We start from the raw sequence: 19,596 nt of genomic DNA, 5'->3' as shown, positions 1-19,596 counted from the left end.
TATACCTAGGTGTGGAGAAGGTAGTGTGGCCTGATTGGTCCGTCCTCGCCGGCCGGTGTGGCCGTGCGGTTCTAAGCGCGTCAGTTTGGAACCGCGTGACCGCTCCGGTCGCAGGTTCGAATCCTGCCTCGAGCATGGATGTGTGTGATGTCCTTAGGTTAGTTAGGTTTAAGTAGTTCTAAGTTCTAGGGGACTGATGACCTCAGTAGTTAAGTCCCATAGTGCTCAGAGCCATTTGAACCATTTTTTCGTCCGTCCTCAGTGGATCTCACGACATCCCCGATACTTTTCCTGACTTGTTACACATTCTTGTAGTGACTCGTGGTTTGGTAAAACATGTTTTCTGCGATTCAGAGTGTAGTGTTCTTTCAAACCGGGATATTTCTGCTTACTCGTCTGCAGGGAAGCTCACATTAAATTAACTGCTATCTTTGAGTAAAGATATTGGTGTCCATAGGCATTTGCGTCATTATCTAATTTTTATAACTTCTGTATATTTATTTTGAGCTAGGCTGTTTAAGTTTCATTATGGCTCTGAAATATAAATAAGTAATAATTTAATTAATAAATAGTGTTCTTTGTTGTTGTTGTTGTTGTGGTCTTCAGTCCTGAGACTGGTTTGATGCAGCTCTCCATGCTACTCTATCCTGTGCAAGCTTCTTCATCTCCCAGTACGTACTGCAGCCTACATCCTTCTGAATCTGCTTAGTGTATTCATCTCTTGGTCTCCCCCTACGATTTTTACCCTCCACGCTACCCTCCAATACTAAATTGGTGATCCCTTGATGCCTCAGAACATGTCCTACCAACCGATCCCTTCTTCTGGTCAAGTTGTGCCACAAACTTCTCTTCTCCCCAATCCTATTCAATACTTCCTCATTAGTTATGTGATCTACCCATCTAATCTTCAGCATCCTTCTGTAGCACCACATTTCGAAAGCTTCTATTCTCTTCTTGTCCAAACTATTTACCGTCCATGTTTCACTTCCATACATGGTTACACTCCATACAAATACTTTCAGAAATGACTTCCTGACACTTAAATCTATACTCGATGTGTTCTTATACTGGTGAATTTATGCATAATTAGCGATGACTAAATTTCATTACCAGTGAATAGCACTCCAACGAAAGTCGGTAGCGACCTTAAAACTAACGGAACAAGTGGGAGTGATTACTACACTGAAGCGCGCAAGACACTGGTATATGCAAGGTCATTCAAATACAGAGATATGTAAACAAGCCGATTACGGCACTGCGGTCGGCAACGCTCATATAAGACAACTGTCTGACGCAGTTGTTAGATCGGTTACTGCTGCTACAACGGCAGTTTATCAACATTTAACTGAGTGTGAACATGATGTTATAGTCGGCGCACAAGCGACGGGACGAAGCATGTTCGACGTAGCGATGACGTGGAGATTTTCCCGTATCACCATTTCGCAAGTGTTCCGTGAATATCAGGAATCCGGAGAAACAACAAATCTCCCACAACGCTTCGGCCGGAAAAGGATCCTGCAAGAACGGGACCAACGAAAACTGAAGAGCATCGTTCAGTGTGACAGAAGTGCAACTCTTCCGTAAATTGCCGCAGATTTCAATGCTGGGCCATTGACAAGTGTTAGCGTGCTAACCATTCAACGAATCATCATCGATATGGGCTTTCGGAGCCGAAGGCCCAGTCGTGTTCCCATGATGACTGTACGACACAAAGCTTTACGCCTCGCCTCGGCCCGTCAACAACGACATTGGACCACTGGTGACCGGACAAATGTTGCCTGGTCGGACGAGTCCGTTTCGAATTGTATCGAGCGGATGGACGTGTACGGGTGTGGAGACATCCTAATGAATCCAAGGACCCTGAATGTCGGTAGGGGACTGTTCAAACTGGTGGAGGATCTGTAACGGTGTGGGGCGTGTGCAGTTGGAGTGATGTGGGACCCCTGATACTTGTAGATACGACTATGACAGGTGACACGTACGTAAATCTCCTGTCTGATCACCTGCATCCAGCCATGTCCACTGTGCATGCCGGTGACTTGGACAATTCCAGCTGGACAATACGACACGCAATACGTACAGAAATGTTACAGAGTGGCTCCAGGAACACTCTTCTGAGTTCAAACACTTCCGCTGTCCACCAGTCTTCCCAGATATGAACATTATTGGGGATATGTTGGATGCCTTGCAACGTATTCTTACGGATTTATAGACAGCCCCGTAGGATTCATGGTGTCATTTCCCTCCAGCACTATTTCAGACATTAGTTGAGTCCATGCAACGTCGTGTTGCGGCAATTCTGCATGTTCTCGTGGGCCCTACGTGATATTAGGCAGGTGTAGCAGTTTCTTTGGCTGTTCAGTATAGTTTCCACTTATCGTTCCGCTGTCGTGGTCTTTTGCGCCTGCAAAGGTCAAAACGTGCGGCAACTAACAATGTGGCGAGTAGGTGTGCCCCTTCTTTATACGCTACTGAGAATGGCAAGTTTCTATCTTCCTTGGAACCACTACCACTACGTCTCAGTCCAACTTGGAAAATTCTTCGTATGAAATTCCAGTCTCCCACAAGAACTGTTAATTGCACGAATTGCGTCCTTCGGTGCTGTCGTACCGCGCCTGGAATGTTTACTGATCCAATCCGGGAAAACAGACGTCTCTTCCTGTCAGTCAAATACAGTTGTGCACTCGTAAACAAAGGGTTCAAAAAAATTAGAAAAGAAATAAATGGAAACAAAAATAAGAATAATAATCAATCCTACACCAAGCGCTAATACATAGAAATTAACTAATGTATTGGGATATAATATTTTCTCTCTCTATCAGAAATAAATTATGTAATAGACTGCCAGACCACATAAAATCCAACACAAAGTTTCCAACTCGGGTGTCTCCGTGATAAATTGCAATGAGTGCTCACACCGTTACGTGGATCAGGCCACATGGAGCTTCTAGACTAGATTTTAGGCACACGCCAATATTTGTAGGTAGATCTACAAGAGAAAATGCTATGAGTGCACAGTACAGGACGTGAGTCAGACTAAATGCAACTTCCAAACTAGATTTGACGACCACATAAATATATTTAGGTACACTACCCCCAACACTTCATCAACTAAATAGTGGCTTTAAAATGAGCCTGTTTGAAGAACTAGAAATTTTACGTGACTTTAGAATTTCTCGGCGAATCTCGATAATGAAGTCATCTCGGGTTATCAGCCGAATCAAGGCGTCGTTCTGCGGCTACGTTTCAACAAGTTTCCCACTTGTCATCTTCAGGCGAAGACTCGGCTGGTAACCCGAGAAGACTTCATCAACTAGAAATTTTTATTTACGACAGAGAACATGGCAAAACATTCTCACTGACAAAGCTGAGACACTGGCAATGGATGTTTTTAGAAGCTTCTCAGGCACATTCGATAATTCAGTTTTGCACTATCTGTTTTTGAGCGACCTAAATCATAAAAGAACTCCCAAATCAGGTAAGTATTAGGTAAGATATGTTTTTGTAGTAGTGATACATTTAAGCGAAAAGGTTGTATACGTTTAAAGTATGACATACAGGGGTTGGAGAAAAATATGGGAACACCGCTAGAAATGCATGCTTTAACATAAATGCAGATCCTAGGGGTTGTTCTGCAATAGTTGGTCACGAACAGCAAATGTGCAGTATGCTGGATATGTTTCAACTATCAGTCGTGATCAGAACAGCGTCTTGTGTGGTTGTGATTGCATTATGTCAGAGCTAAGTGAATTCGAATATGGGAAAATTGTTTATGGTCGTAAGGTAGGTGCTTCCGTAACCAAGACAGACGAAGAGTTTGATGTTTCAGGAGGCACGGTGTCGAAGATTTATACCGCATAAGTCCAGAAACATTATCCGCTAAGTCACCACGTGGACGAAATTGAACACTGAGTGATCGTCACAAATGGGCATTGAAGAAGATTATGACGTACATTATGAAGACGACAGATGTAAAGGTCACTGGAGACCAGAATGTCGCAGCACCAAAACAACACGGAGCTCCACAAGCAGGGAATTTCAGGACGAACTGAAATTCTACAATTTCAGAACCAATCATCAGTGACGCAAATGCCTGCAACACGAAAACATAGTGCCGAAGCCACATAGCTTTGACTGTGGAGCTATGGAAGAATGTCATTTGGTCTGGTGGGTCTTGTTTCACACTGTTGCCAACTTCTGACTGTGTTTGCGTCCCAAGAGTGAAACATGGATGGGGTTCGGTGACGATTTGGACAGCTGTATCGTGGTACTCCGTGGGCCCCACGGTCACTCGGCAACGTCGCATTACTGCTGGTCATTTTGGCTGATCAGGTCCATCCCATGGCATAATGTCTCTTCGCCGGCTGTGAAGTTTTGGACACACTATCGTCTGTTAACAAACCATACAGAATAGGTTTGCTGGTATGTAAGAAGCTCGAATACTTCTTAAGTAACAGAATCCATTATGTTGTCCTCGCCGGCGAGTATTTATCAGAGACAAGGATATCATCGACAAGAGTGCCCCAGGGAAGTGTGATAGGACCGCTATTATTTTCTATATACATAAATATTCCAACGGAAAGGGTAAGCAGCAGTCTGTGGCCGCTTGCTGATGAAACTGTGATGTATGGAAAGCTGTCGTCGTTGAGTGACTATAGGCGGATACAGGATGATGTAGACAAAATTTCTAGTTATTGTGATGAATGGCAGCTAGCTCTAAATGTAGAAGAATGTACGTTAATGGGGATGAGTAGGCAAAACAAGCCCATAATGTTCGAACACAATCAGTCCAATGAAATATCTAAGCGTAACGTTGCAACGCGATATGAAATGGAATGAGCATGTAAGGATTGTAGGGTGTTGTGTGATGTCCTTAGGTTAGTTAGGTTTAAGTAGTTCTAAGTTCTAGGGGACTGATGACCATAGATGTTAAGTCCCATAGTGCTCAGAGCCATTGGAACCATTTTTTTTTAAGTATTGTAGCAGGGAAGGCGAATGCTCAACTTCGGTTTATTGGGAGAATTTTAGGAAAATGTGCTTCATCTGAAAAGGAGACCGCATATAGGATACTAGTGTGACGTATTCTTGAGTACTATTCGAGTTTTCTAGATGTACACCGGTCGGATTAAAGGAAGACATCGAAACAATTCCGAGGCGGGCTGCTAGATTTCATACTTGTAAGTTCGAACATCACGCAAGTATTACGGAGAGGCTTTGGGTACTCAAATGGGAATTGCTGAAGGAAAGGCGACATTCCTTTCGAGCAGTACTATTAAGAAATTTAGAGAACCGGCTCTTGATCTGAAGAAGGATTGTACTGTCGCCAAGTAGATTTCTCCTATGCCGCATGAAGACAAGATCAGAGACATTAGGGCTCGTAAGGAGGCATATAGACAGTCGTTTTCCCCTCTGTCTAATTGCGATTGGAACAGAAAAGGAAATGATTAGTGTGGTACAAGGTACCCTCCGCCACACCCCATACGGTGACTTGCAGAGTATGTTTGTGCTTGTAGATTCTCTGTTTCAAGACGACAGGGCTCCTGTTCACACAGCTCGCATCGTCCAGGACCGGTTTCGTGAGCACCAGGAAGAATCGTTGCGTCTCCCCTGGCCACCACACTCACCAGATCCCAATATTATTGAGCCATTGCGGTCTGCTTTGGAGAGGAAGGTGCGTGATCGCTATCCAAGGTGGTGGTCGCTATCCACCCCTATCATAGTAACCTAAACTTGCCACTAATTTGCAAGAAGAGCGGTATAAAATCCCCTTTTAAAACGAGCAGAATCCGTATTTATTCATTCCGAGACAACTGGAAGCTGTTTTCAGTGGTAATGGTTTTTGTGTGCCGTATGAGGCATGGTAATGTGTTCCTCCGCTAGGATCTTGCCTAGTACGGCGATGCGGGTCTCCTGCATCGTCCCCTATGCTCTGTCAAGGACTAGGGGACTTCATCATCACCATCATCATCATCAATGTGTTGTACCTGCGATGTTTCCGTATTTTCGTCCACCCCCTGTAGCCTCTAGACAGAGTGTGTCTGCTTTAAGTGTGAAAGGGTTAGTAAAAAATGTGCTTATTTAGGTTCCTTCACTTCTGGACCTGTATGCTGTGACAGGCTTGGTGACAAATGTGTGTCCCCAAAGTGACTTTACAGAATGGATGTCTTCATTTAGTAGGCTATCTACAGCCAGACATACTAAAAATAATTCACTTCAGCAGTTTAGCCGGCCGCGGTGGTCTAGCGGTTCTAGGCGTTCAGTCCGGAGCCGCGCGACTGCTTCGGTCGCAGGTTCGAATCCTGCCTCGGGCGTGGATGTGTGTGATGTCCTTAGGTTAGTTAGGTTTAAGTAGTTCTAAGTTCTAGGGGACTGATGACCATAGATGTTAAGTCCCATAGTGCTCAGAGCCATTTGAACCATTTGAATCAGCAGTTTAAAACAGTTACATATATCTGTGCACCCAGTTGGCACGTGTGGTAAAGCTAATTTCTTACAACTTTTCTCAGTTAAGGATCATATACATCGCTTCAGGGCGAGTAGTAACGTGAGTAAGTAGGAAGCCAGAATGTAAACGGAAACGCCGCGTGAGGACACGGTTAGGAATCCTGACAAAGAAATTAGGTAGACAACATGCTTTTTACTCCTCTGATCGTCATAACACACTGTGGACATTTTTGTTACATATTCGTCCATTTAAGTCTTCCGAAGTCTTTTCTGAAGTATCTGTGTTGGATATAGCCTCGTACGAAAGTGACGATAAACGATTCAGACAAGAGGAGAACAGGCGCTTATGAAATGTGGTGTTACAAAAGAATGCTGAATTTGATGGTTGGGTAGAACACAACTGACCCGCTAGCACCGAATAAACTTGAGCATCATGACGGATACAGGGACTCGTGAACACAAGGTCGTTGCATCGAGATTGAATACCATAATATCCACATCCCCAAAAATAAATGCAAATTATATCTATTTAACAAAACAGATAAAAATTCGCTTGACGCCTTGTTAAGAGACCGTCTTCTGTCCTTCCAATCTAACAATTTAAAATTAGACCAACTGCTCAAATGGTTCAAATGGCTCTGAGCCCCATGGGACTTAACATCTGATGTCATAAGTCCCTTAGAACTTAGAACTACTTAAGCCTAACTAACCTAAGAACATCACAAACATCCATGCCCGAGGCAGGATTCGAACCTGTGACCGTAGCAGCAGCGCGGTTCCAGACTGAAGCGCCTGGACCACCTGCAACTTAAATTCAAAGAAATAGTATCGACGGCAATTGAGAGGTTTACAAGAGTAGCAAATAAATTAATAAAGAGACGTAACTGATCTCCCGTGGTACACAGAACGAGTCAGAAGCAACAAAAAAGTTATACTAAATTTAAAAGCACTCAAAATCTCCAACATTGGCGATCTTTTACTGACTCTCACAATTTAACATGGACTTCAATGCGATATGCTTTTAGTACTTTCCACAGCGAAACTCTATCTCGAAAACAAGCACAAAAATCGAACAGATTATGGCCATTTGTAAAGAACACCAGCGGCAAAACACAACCACTTTCTTCACTCAGAGATAGCTATGGTAATGTTACCAGGGACATTGCCACTAAAGGAGTTACTAAACTCGATTTTCCGAAATACCTTCACCAAAGATGATGACGTAAGTATTCCAGGTTTCGAACCAGAATCAGGTGCCAAAGAGAGTTACTTAGAAGTAGTTAACCTCGGTGTTGAGAAGGTACTTAAATCACTTAATAAGGGCAAGGCATCCCCTCCACATTGCACACCTGTTCGGTTCCTTTCAGGGTTTGCTAATGTAATAGCTTCATACTTGGCAATTATATACAGCCACTCGCTCGTCGTAAGACCTGCACCTGAAGGTTGGAAAGTTGTACATGTCACACGAACACTCAAGAAAAGAAATAGAAGTACAGACCAATAGCGCTGACGTCGATTTACAGTAGGATTTTGGAATATATATTGTGTTCGAACTTTATGAATCACCTCTAAGAAAACGATCTGTTTCACCCATAGCCAGCACGGATTCAGGAAAAAAAAAATGGTTCAAATGGCTCTGAGCACTATGGGTCTTAACTTCTGAGGTCATCAGTCCCCTAGAACTTACAACTACTTAAACCTAACTAACCTAAGGACATCACACACATCCATGCCCGAGGCAGGATTCGAGCCTGCGACAGTAGCGGTCGCGCGGTTCCAGACTGTAGCGCCTAGAACCGCTCGGCCACTCCAGCCGGCCCGCTTAATTTACTTTCCTATTCGCATATTACTTCGCATCCACTGGTGCGGACATTCAGCAGGAGCGCTTATTTAGAAAACTTTATCATCACGCGACAAAGGCAGTAGTAATGATTCCATATTAAGCCACCGAAGGAGGGCTCACATGCACACCTCTTCACATTTGCATAAGTGACGCATTTACGGATGAAAAGATCGCTACCCCTCTACTTCTTCCTACAGTCGCGTGACGGATGCGGACACACTGTTTCCCATAAATGGTATTGGCAGGTGGAGAATTTTCAACTGCCGAACTGCCGCCCGCATGTCTCTATCTCTCGTTCTCCCATATTTACAGGAGACGCCAGATGTGTTGGTCGTATTTGGCGTGCAGTTAAGCACCGTCGCGTTTACGGTCTTATGTGTATGAATACTTTCCTTTTGTTTCTCTGCCTTTATTAGAAAATTTTCTCTGCTTACGTTTTCTTTTTTCTAGATAACTGTTTCCACCAGAACCAATTCCCCGGTCACGACATCTAACAACTCTTTCTCTTCCAAATTTTCATTTTTCTAGTGGTTTAACTTTTGTTGCGCAGAGATGTCATTATAAACCTCACTTCGGCATAGGTGGAGGAAGGTAGTAGACGATGTCTTACAGAAGGAACTACACCATCATTCGTCAGACAAATTTTGAAAAATCAGTGGAAACTTGGATTATAGTGGCTAGGAATTTAAGTCCATTATCTTACAACCATATCACATGGGCGTCTTTATTTTATATTTTTTTAATTCAATTAGTGTGAACTTTACATCTACTATAACACATTGTAAGTAGTCTCGTTACTACACCGATGGAAAAAATCGCTACACCCAGGAGGAGTCGTGCGACATAAACGAAAGTTGGTAGACTTTTCTCTACATCTCAGAGATGCTGTCTCTTCGTATTTCGCGGCAGTCGTGTAAGAGTGGCGCCTATGAGGATGCAAATAAGGATTGCTTTAAATACACGTTGTTACGGTAGTGAGCCTTAGTTACCTTTGAGATTGGACGTGGTGAACTGATATAAGTCAAGAATGCCTTCAAGGCGACAAAGACGCCATTATCAACATATCACTGAGTTTGAAGGAGTTCATGTAACAGAGCTACGAGAAGATGGATCTTCCTTCTGCAATACTGCAGAAAGACTTGGCAAGAATGAAGTCAGTAGACACTACACATGATTGATGGAAGCAATGGTCACGTTTTCTTTTTTTCTAGATAACTGTTTCCACCAGAACGAATTCTCCGGTCACGACATCTAACAACTTTCTCTTCCAAATTTTCATTTTTCTAGTAGTTTAACGATCGTTGGACAGAGATGTCATTATAACCAGGGAAGATCATCGTGTTCGCCGTGTGGCTCTGGTGCATCGTACTGCATCTTCTGCGACAATCTTAGCAGCTGTTAGCACCACAGTGACACAACTAACTCGGTTGCTTCAAGAAGAGCCAGACGCTCTGCAGCATGCATCCCACTAACCTCAAACCAAACCCATTTGCGACTTGAGTGGTATCAAGCGAGAGCCCCTTGGGTCGAGGTGTGTTGTGTTTTCTGATGAAAACTCGTTCTACCTCGGTGCCAGTGATGCCTGTGTGTTGATTAGAAGAAGGCCAGTTGAGGGCCTGTAGCCAACCACTTTGTGTGCTAGACACACTGGACCTACACCCGGAGCTATGGTCTGGGATGCGATTTGGTTGCAGGAAAACTCTCTTGGTTAATCCACGCAACCGTACTGCTAATTTGTGCGTCAATCTGGTGATAAGATCAGTTGTGCTGTCATTCATAAACAGCATTCCAGGGGATGTTTTCCAACAGGATAACGCTCGCCCACATACTGATATTGTAGCCCAATATGCTCTACAGACTGTCGACTTGTTGCCTTGGCCTGCTCAATCATCGGACGACAACACCAGCGCCATCCACAAACAACATTAACCGTCCCTGTATTGACCAACCAAATGCAACAGGCATGGGACTCCCATCTCACAAACTAACATCCGTCGACTGTACAACACAAGGCGTGCACATTTGCATTCAACACTCTGGCCGTTACACCGGTTACTAATGTACCAGCAACCACTTACCTCGCACTTACGTTAGCCTGTAATCTTACAATTGTAATCACTTACATGCGTTACCTATACAAATGTATCTCGCTTCTCTAGATCAATTGCATTTTGAAGTAACGAGTTTTTTCTGTCCGTGTATTTATTGCCTTTCAAGTTAGCAATTTTTAGTCTTATCTTAACTATGAGAGATCAATGTATACAATGCACTCACCTCGCAACAAGTAACCGAGAAAGGAGGAAAATATAACAGCCACATAGCATTTATAGATTTGGTTAAAGCATTTAGCAGTCTCAACAGAAACAAAACTAGTGCTATAATCGAAAGCGATGGATATCGCGACAAATGTATAAAGACCATAAGAAGTCTATACAAAGAATAAAAAATTATAATAAATTCCGGTGAAACAAGAACAGAAGATACATTGATAAGTAAGGGAGTATGATAATGGTGCCCAATGTCGCCCATCTTTTTGATATTTACATGATATTATCCTAAATTGGGCCAACAAATATAAAAAGGTATGAAAATACCAAAATACCCCTTGCGAAATGTCTTGATATGCAATTAAAAAAAAATATGGTTTACAACGTACCTCGAATCACCTAAAGTACCTTTCTACGCAATGCGGAATTGAGACAGTGTGAAAAGGAACAAAAGCAACAAGAACACCTAAATACTGCAACGCTTTGTACGATAGCAAACATCTTTCCAAAGTAAGCTTACCTTAAAAACCGGCAGGAAGAAAAGATACCGGAAGAAGTGAGAAAAGATGACAGACTCTGTGTGAAGATGGAACTGGCCGAGTGCCTAGTCTCGAACTGTAGAAGACGACGAAGAATCTTAAATAAGTATTATTAGGAAAGTGTTTTAGTTAATCTCAGATGAAGTTTTGGCGCAAAAGTTTTTTCTCTCTCCACTTCCCCCTACTTTCTTCCCCCTTCATCCCCCCCCCTCTCTCTCTCTCCCTCCCCCTCGCTCTCTCTCTCGCTCTCCCCCCCTCCCTCTTTCTGTCGCACACACACACACACACACACACACACGTAGGGAGAGCAAGACACACAGCACACACACATAGTATCAATTTCTTTTAATAGATTACTTATCGTTGTAGCTGATATTGTGTAACAGCCGAATACCGGTTACTGAATTAAATCATAATACACGAACGTTGTGTGTGTTTTCATTCATAATGTAACAATAATAATTAAAAACTTTACATAAATTTGCCGCTATTGTTATTACACGTTCTAGTCACATTAATCTAACCACCACTTATGTTAGACGTCAAAGTGCAATAGCCACTCGTAGGCGGCAAGTGGAAGCTCTAATAGCGAAGAGTATATAAATCATGTCTGAGAGACGTGGAAAACAGTTCAGTCGTTGTCGTAATGTGGAAACGGAGAGATTTACCTGACGTTCAAAGGAGCATGGTGATGGGCTGTCGGTCAAAGGGTTGAAGCATTTCCGAAGCTGATGAAGTTTGCAAACAGTTCGCGTGCCGCTATGGTTACAGCATATCGTGCATGGCAAAATGGCGCTACCCAAAACGGGCCTCAACTGTGATGCACCACGAGCCATAGATGACAGGGGCGAACTACGGCTGCGGAGATCTGTACGGGCGAACAGAAGTGTAATTGTTGAGCAACTGACCGGCCAGATGAACCAAGGAGCTACCAACAGTGTCCCTTTAGTTACCGTTCAGCAAACGTTGCTATATATGGGCCTCCTCAGAAGCGCTTGGTTCATGCGCCCATGCTGATTGCTGTCCGTCAACTGGACGTTGACTGAGTGGTGACACGTTGCCTTTTCAGATGAATCAAGTTTTACGCTCCGTCTGAGTGAAACATCTGAAAGCAAAGGCTCTGCAAGAATTCTCAGAAGGGTCCAAGCCTGAGGAGAGTTGTGGTCTGGGGAAACTTTTTCTGGCGTTCCCTCGGCGGTCTCGTCATTCTGGAGGGCACAGTGAGTCTAACAAGTATGCCTCTGTCCTTGGGGATCATGAACACGCGTATATGCAGTGTGTTTTTCCATGGCATCGTGCCATCTGTGGGACTCCATCGACCGGGCTGTTAACGCCATGGATTCTCAACGGGAAACCTGGCGCAGCTGGCTAAAGCGCTGGAGTCGACTTGGCTCCACATCCATGCCGGTACCTTCCAGAAGGTCGTCGACTCTCTTCCCGAAAGTCTCGCAGCGGTTGTGGCTGCAAAATGCGGAAATTCAGGGATTTCAGAGGTGGCCACATTAACGTGACGGTACAGGATACTACATATCTTCTTTATACTCGTTAGCAGCTATTATGCTGTATTTTCTTATTTCAGTGTATAGGAAGTGCATGTGATGTAATCCCTTCTAGAAATGGATCATTTGAGCAACTGAATGCATGTGGATTTGAATTATTGTGCAGCTATGCAGTCAAAGCATCCAAATAAATTTAAACCTGCTACCTGCTGTGGGGACCGTCTGGCGTCACGCGCCACGACAGTCATCAGCGTGGCATCACATCCTTGTGATTAGCCGTCTATAAATAGCGCGCTTGATAGGATTCGCGCTATTCTTACGCCTCAAGACAATTAAATCCTCTGATCCATACCAAATCCTCTGATCCATCCACCTATAGTTACGTCTGACGCCACGGAGGGTGCTGATGCCAGGGACAGCTTCCGTCTTCTGGCAAACAGTTTGTACAGTGATAAACCGAAACATTATGACCAGTGCCCATCGTGACGTTGGATGTCCCTGGTGGCGTTGCTGGCACGTGACGCAGTGACAAAAGTTTGTAAGAGGAGCAGACACGGACGGAATATCATCCTGGCGAAGATTCGGGCTGCAAATGGGGAAATCCATTGAGATCAGCGACTTAGGTGAAAGGCAGATTATTATTACGCGGAACCTGTCAACGAGAATCCCGAAAACGGCGAAGCTGTCGAATGTTTACGGAAAGACATAGAAGGACAATGAATCTACCACTAGGCGCTAAATACTTGGACGTCCACGACTCTTCACAGAACATGGGGTTCGGAGGCTTGTCTGCTCTGTAAATTAGGATGGATGGTGACCGGTGGCATCTCTGCCGAAAGAGCGTAATGCTGGCGCACGCACAAGTATATCGGAGCACACCGTTCATCGTAGGTTGTTGAACATGGAGCTACGCGACAGACCACCCCTAAGTGTTCACGTGTTGACCCAACAACATCGTCACTTACGATTGCAGTGGGCACGGACTCTTCGGGATTTGACCGTCGATCAATGGAAACGTATCGGCTCTTCTGATGAAGCACGTTTTTGCAACACTAGGCCGCTGGTCGTCTCCACAAACGCCGTCATCGAGGTGAACGGCGCCTCGAAACATGCTAAGCGTCACAGACGCACACTGTTGGGAGCAGTATTATGCTACGGAGACATTCTCCTGCGCCTGCAAGGGATCTGTGGTAGTAATCGAAGACACGCAGACAGCTGCATACGACCTGTATTCCTACAAGCCGGCCGGGGGGTGGCCGAGCGGTTCTAGGCGCTACAGTCTGGAACCGCTCGACTGCTACGGTGGCAGGTTTGAATCCTGCCTCGGGCATGGATGTTAGGTTAGTTAGGTTAGTTAGGTTTCAGTAGTTCTAAGTTCTACGGGACTGATGACCTCAGAAGTTAAGTCCCATAGTGCTCAGAGCCATTTGAACCTTCACGCTTGATGTCTTCCCTGACGACGATGTCATCTTTCAGCAGTATAGCCGTCCGTATCTTGGAGCCAGAACCATCCTACAGTGGTCTGAGGAGCATTGTACGTCTGGGTCACTATAGGCGCCATCACCGCGTACGCAAATCAGCGGCTCGGTGTTTAAGTGAATTACATGACCTGTGTGCAGACACCTAATGCCACATACTTCCACAAACCTACCAAAGAACTGTCGGATCCCTGATACAGAATCACTAATGTATTTCTTTCGAATGACGGACAAACGCGTTATCAAGCAAGTGGTCACAATGTTTTGGCTTACCAGTTAATGCTCACCGGCCATTTTACCATCTTCTTTGCGGATGCACAAACATTGCCCGAACTCTTACGGGAATCGGTAAAGCCGCGAGTAATGGGTGTAATGGGCAGGGGAACTACGAATATAGTGCGGGACAATAAGTTGGGAATGTGGGTCTCACGGGAGGTGTGCCAGAGAAAAGTCCCTGTAGTCGCACTATCCTCTGTGTCCTCGGTGGTTCAGAAGGATAGAGCGTCTGCCATGTAAGCAGGAATCCTGGCTTCGAGTCCCGGTCAGGGCACACATTTTCAACTGTCCCCGTTGACATGTATCAACGGCAGTATGCAGCTAATGTATTCATTTAAATGTATTGATTTAATTGTAATTTCAAGCTGTAATGGTTCCTGTGTTAATGATTTTCCCATCTAATTATTACCGACAGCAGGACGCTTTTCCTGTTACCGCAACAAGAATATTGTTCAGCTACAAACGTAAAGACTCCCTCATATAAAATTAATGAAAGTGCCACAAAGTAAAACTGAAGTTATGTTACTCCAATCAAATAATAAATAACTATAGGTATTCGTTCACCTATGCATTTTTTTTTTTTTTTTGGTGAAAAGAGAGCTCCTTAAATAACAAAACTAGTTATTCTGGCGAACGTTTTACTTATTTTTACGCGTTCGTCGATGATGTGTTATGTTGATCTTGGCTTTAGTATTTTCTGCATTTCTTTTCTATTGCTGCTAGTGGCGGCGAACTTTGTGCTTAACAACTATATGAAACTTGTTTATAATTAAGAAATGGTTAGTAAAATATAGTGCGTCAACATTATTGTGGGATCACGTTTCTCAGTCATTACCGTGTCGCGTGCTGCTATTAGCACATTAGTTTCAGTCTGAATTTTGAAATGTTCAGTGTAACGGTAATTAACTATCCAAAATCTTATAATCATTAGCATTATCTGTTGAGCTCTCATGCTTGTAATTGTCGTTGTCATAGACGTACGTTTCAGTAATTGTTACATAATTCCAATGTCAGACCAACATAATTTTATAACATTCGTCCTTAAATGAACTGGTGACTATATTATTTCATTTAATAATTACAGTCTCAAGAAATCTCAGTTTTATAATTTATAACAATCACTGGAAACCAAGCAAAATTAATCAGCCAAATGACATAGTTTTGTTCCCGATCGTTTTTCGTGGAGCATATTTCTGTCATTAAAACAATATGTAGAATGCTCGTCTGCATTCTTTCGATTCATATTTTTCGGAATTGATGCCTTATGCGAACATTAGCGAACATTAGCGAACATTATGCAGACATGAATCACAGTTGATCGATTACATAGCGAAGGGTGTATGGAGGCTACAGATCCATATTTATTTCCTACTAATTATTACAGCTAAATCATGTTCTTTAGTACAGAAAATGAACCTGCAAGTCATCCATTAATTATCCTTAATCGCAGATATACATAATCATAACGAACATGGAAGAAACTAATTTAATACTGCTGAAGACTTTCTGTCCTAAAACTTCTCGCAACACGTCGTTACTGAAATTCTTCATTTGTCTGGCCATGTTGTTAGTAGTTGCTTTACAGTTTCTTAGGGTATTTTTGTTGCGTCGTTACAAGACAAGTGTTTTTCTCACCAGACGTGCTCCGCTTAGTTGAGCAGGTGAGAAACGAAGCAGAGATTACCACCACTGATGATGCTTTACCTCAATAAAGCGAAACGCGTCTGGTGAGAAAAACATGCATTTTCTTGTAGTTGTAACAACGGAACGAAAATATCCTCAGAACATCATTTCTGACTTAATCATATCCTGAGCTCGAGACGTAGACCAATCTGCTGATGTCTGATGTACTGAGGGCTCAGATAGGTAGATGAAGGCTACGGAGAAGAGAGAGCTGTTAATACGCTGGATGTCGTGAAGCTCATGGTCGTGACTGTACGATGTTGATCACCTCAGTTATGCTGCACGTGCTGCACCAACTGTTCCGCAAAACTACGCCCCTCCTGGGAGACGCTTTCGGCTCTCACTCTCCCTATCTTCTCTCGCTTTTCTCTCTACAGTCGGTGCTGACACCTGCGGAAATGAGTCCGAGGCACTTCGAAAACGTCGTACGCATCCGATACGAATCATCGTCTTTCCAGCCCACAACTGTAGCTTGACATTTACTGGTGACGTCATCTCCATAAATTGTTAAGACCCATGGTACTGAGTAATTAACTCCCTGCTCTTACTCTTTGGCGTCCACAGAGCTTGCCAGCGTCTTTACTACAAACTCCGGTAATTTTTCCACACGTTTCCACTCTCATGCATCCTGTGGGAAGACAGCTGGCAGTAGCAGGTGATAACATCGCTGACAATTAAAATCTGGATGTAGCGTAGAAGCGTCCTCAGATAGCCCAATGGTAAAGGCAGAAGCTCACGAGAAGCAAAAGACCTGGGTTACTGTAGGGGAAGGTCGGGTAGCATCGGACAACGGATCGTCTCGGACCAGAGCTGTTTCTGAACTCTAGCACTATCGACAGCACCTGCGGCGCCACTACTGTGTGAACTGAGGGGGAACGGGACCGCCCACATGATTCTGAATCAAAACAACGGTGCTTTTCGGCATGGCAAAAGGTTACCTGTTCCTAGTGACTTTTTCGGTGCACAAACTTAACTTGTAATGTGTAAGTTTTCTAATTTTTTTTTTTGTTAGTAAGTAATATTACATTTTTTCTATCTTTATTTACAAACAATATAGTTCTCAGTAAAAATGATTGTGTGGGATTGACGCCCGAGAGGCCCTTTTCGGGAAAGTCCGGCAGCTGGATGCAAGTATTATTTCAGGTGGCGCCTCATTGGGCGACTTGCGCGTCGGTGATGATGAGACTAGCACAACACCCAGCCCACGAGCGACGAAAATCTCTGACCCAGCCGAGAATCGAACCCGTGCCCACTGCATGGTAGGCACGTTACCACTTTGGCTGTGACAATATCTAGACCAAGAAAGACCAATGGAAATGTGAAACTTCCGCAGAGATGCGTTCGGATTGAATCGGACAAAACAATAGCATAAAAACTTATATTCTTTAGGTTGTTTTTTTTTCTTTTAAAGGGAAAGAGGTTATAGTCAGGGCATAAATGGAATGAAAAAGTCCGACATCTTGAAATGAGTATTAGGGAAGCAAGCGAAAACTACATTCCTGGAAACTGATATAAGAACACCGTGAATTCATTGTCCCAGGAAGGGGAAACTTTATTGACACATTCCTGGGGTCAGATACATCACATGATCACACTGACAGAACCACAGGCACATAGACACAGGCGACAGAGCATGCACAATGTCGGCACTAGTACAGTGTATATCCACCTTTCGCAGCAATGCAGGCTGCTATTCTCCCATGGAGACGATCGTAGAGATGCTGGATGTAGTCCTGTGGAACGGCTTGCCATGCCATTTTCACCTGGCGCCTCAGTTGGACCAGCGTTCGTGCTGGACGTGCAGACCGCGTGAGACGACGCTTCATCCAGTCCCAAACATGCTCAATGGGGGACAGATCCGGAGATCTTGCTGGCCAGGGTAGTTGACTTACACCTTCTAGAGCACGTTGGGTGGCACGGGATACATGCGGACGTGCATTGTCCTGTTGGAACAGCAAGTTCCCTTGCCGGTCTAGGAATGGTAGAACGATGGGTTCTATGACGGTTTGGATGTACCGTGCACTATTCAGTGTCCCCTCGACGATCACCAGTGGTGTACGGCCAGTGTAGGAGTTCGCTCCCCACACCATGATGCCGGGTGTTGGCCCTGTGTGCCTCGGTCGTATGCAGTCCTGATTGTGGCGCTCACCTGCACGGCGCCAAACACGCATACGACCATCATTGGCACCTAGGCAGAAGCGACTCTCATCGCTGAAGACGACACGTCTCCATTCGTCCCTCCATTCACGCCTGTCGCGACACCACTGGAGGCGGGCTGCACGATGTTGGGGCGTGAGCGGAAGACGGCCTAACGGTGTGCGGGACCGTAGCCCGGCTTCATGGAGACGGTTGCGAATGGTCCTCGCCGATACCCCAGGAGCAACAGTGTCCCTAATTTGCTGGGAAGTGGCGGTGCGGTCCCCTACGGCACTGCGTAGGATCCTACGGTCTTGGCGTGCATACGTGCGTCGCTGCGGTCCGGTCCCAGGTCGACGGGCACGTGCACCTTCCGCCGACCACTGGCGACAACATCGATGTACTGTGGAGACCTCACGCCCCACGTGTTGAGCAATTCGGCGGTACGTCCACCCGGCCTCCCGCATGCCCACTATACGCCCTCGCTCAAAGTCCGTCAACTGCACATACGGTTCACGTCCACGCTGTCGCGGCATGCTACCAGTGTTAAAGACTGCGATGGAGCTCCGTATGCCACGGCAAACTGGCTGACACTGACGGCGGCGGTGCACAAATGCTGCGCAGCTAGCGCCTTTCGACGGCCAACACCGCGGTTCCTGGTGTGTCCGCTGTGCCGTGCGTGTGATCATTGCTTGTACAGCCCTCTCGCAGTGTCCGGAGCAAGTATGGTGGGTCTGACACACCGGTGTCAATGTGTTCTTTTTTTCCATTTCCAGGAGTGTATTAGTTCCAATAAGTACACTGGGTGATGAACTTAAAGCAAGTGGAAATAAAGCGTCATTTCAATAAGACAAAAATGGAAGATAAAAAAGGATTTTAGTACGACTTCATGAAAAGACACAAAGCCTTAAGGCTGACGTATTCGCAGCGAGCAGCAGGTTTCAGCTAGGAAGAAGTTGACAGATTCGTTAGCAGAACTGATAGACGAGTTCAAGTTTATAACCATTTATTGTCCAACTAGAACTTTTTCGCCAAAAAATTACATTACAAACTTCCAAAAATTTAGATGACCAAGATGCTGATATAAAACAATCAGCAAATGTATATCAAGGTTTACAACTATATTAAATAACGTATCATAGTACTGTTTATTGTGAAGCATGAAGAGCTTTCAGAAAATATTAGAATTACGAAAAAGATACGTGACTGATTCTACCCGGCCTTCCACAACCTGTCCGACATCAGTCGTCAGTTTTCTTTCGCATTGTGAATATACACTACAGCGCCAAAGAAACTGGTATAGGTATGCGTATTCAAATGCAGAGATACGTAAACAGGCAGAATATAGGCAACGTCCATATAAGACAACAAGAATCTGGTGAAGTTGTTAGATCGGTTACTGCTACTACAATGGCAGGTTATCAACATGTA

This window comes from Schistocerca cancellata, chromosome 2 (assembly GCF_023864275.1).
Source record: "Schistocerca cancellata isolate TAMUIC-IGC-003103 chromosome 2, iqSchCanc2.1, whole genome shotgun sequence".
Classification (NCBI taxonomy): Eukaryota; Metazoa; Arthropoda; class Insecta; order Orthoptera; family Acrididae; genus Schistocerca; species Schistocerca cancellata.
Note: the sequence above shows the minus strand (reverse complement) of the source record.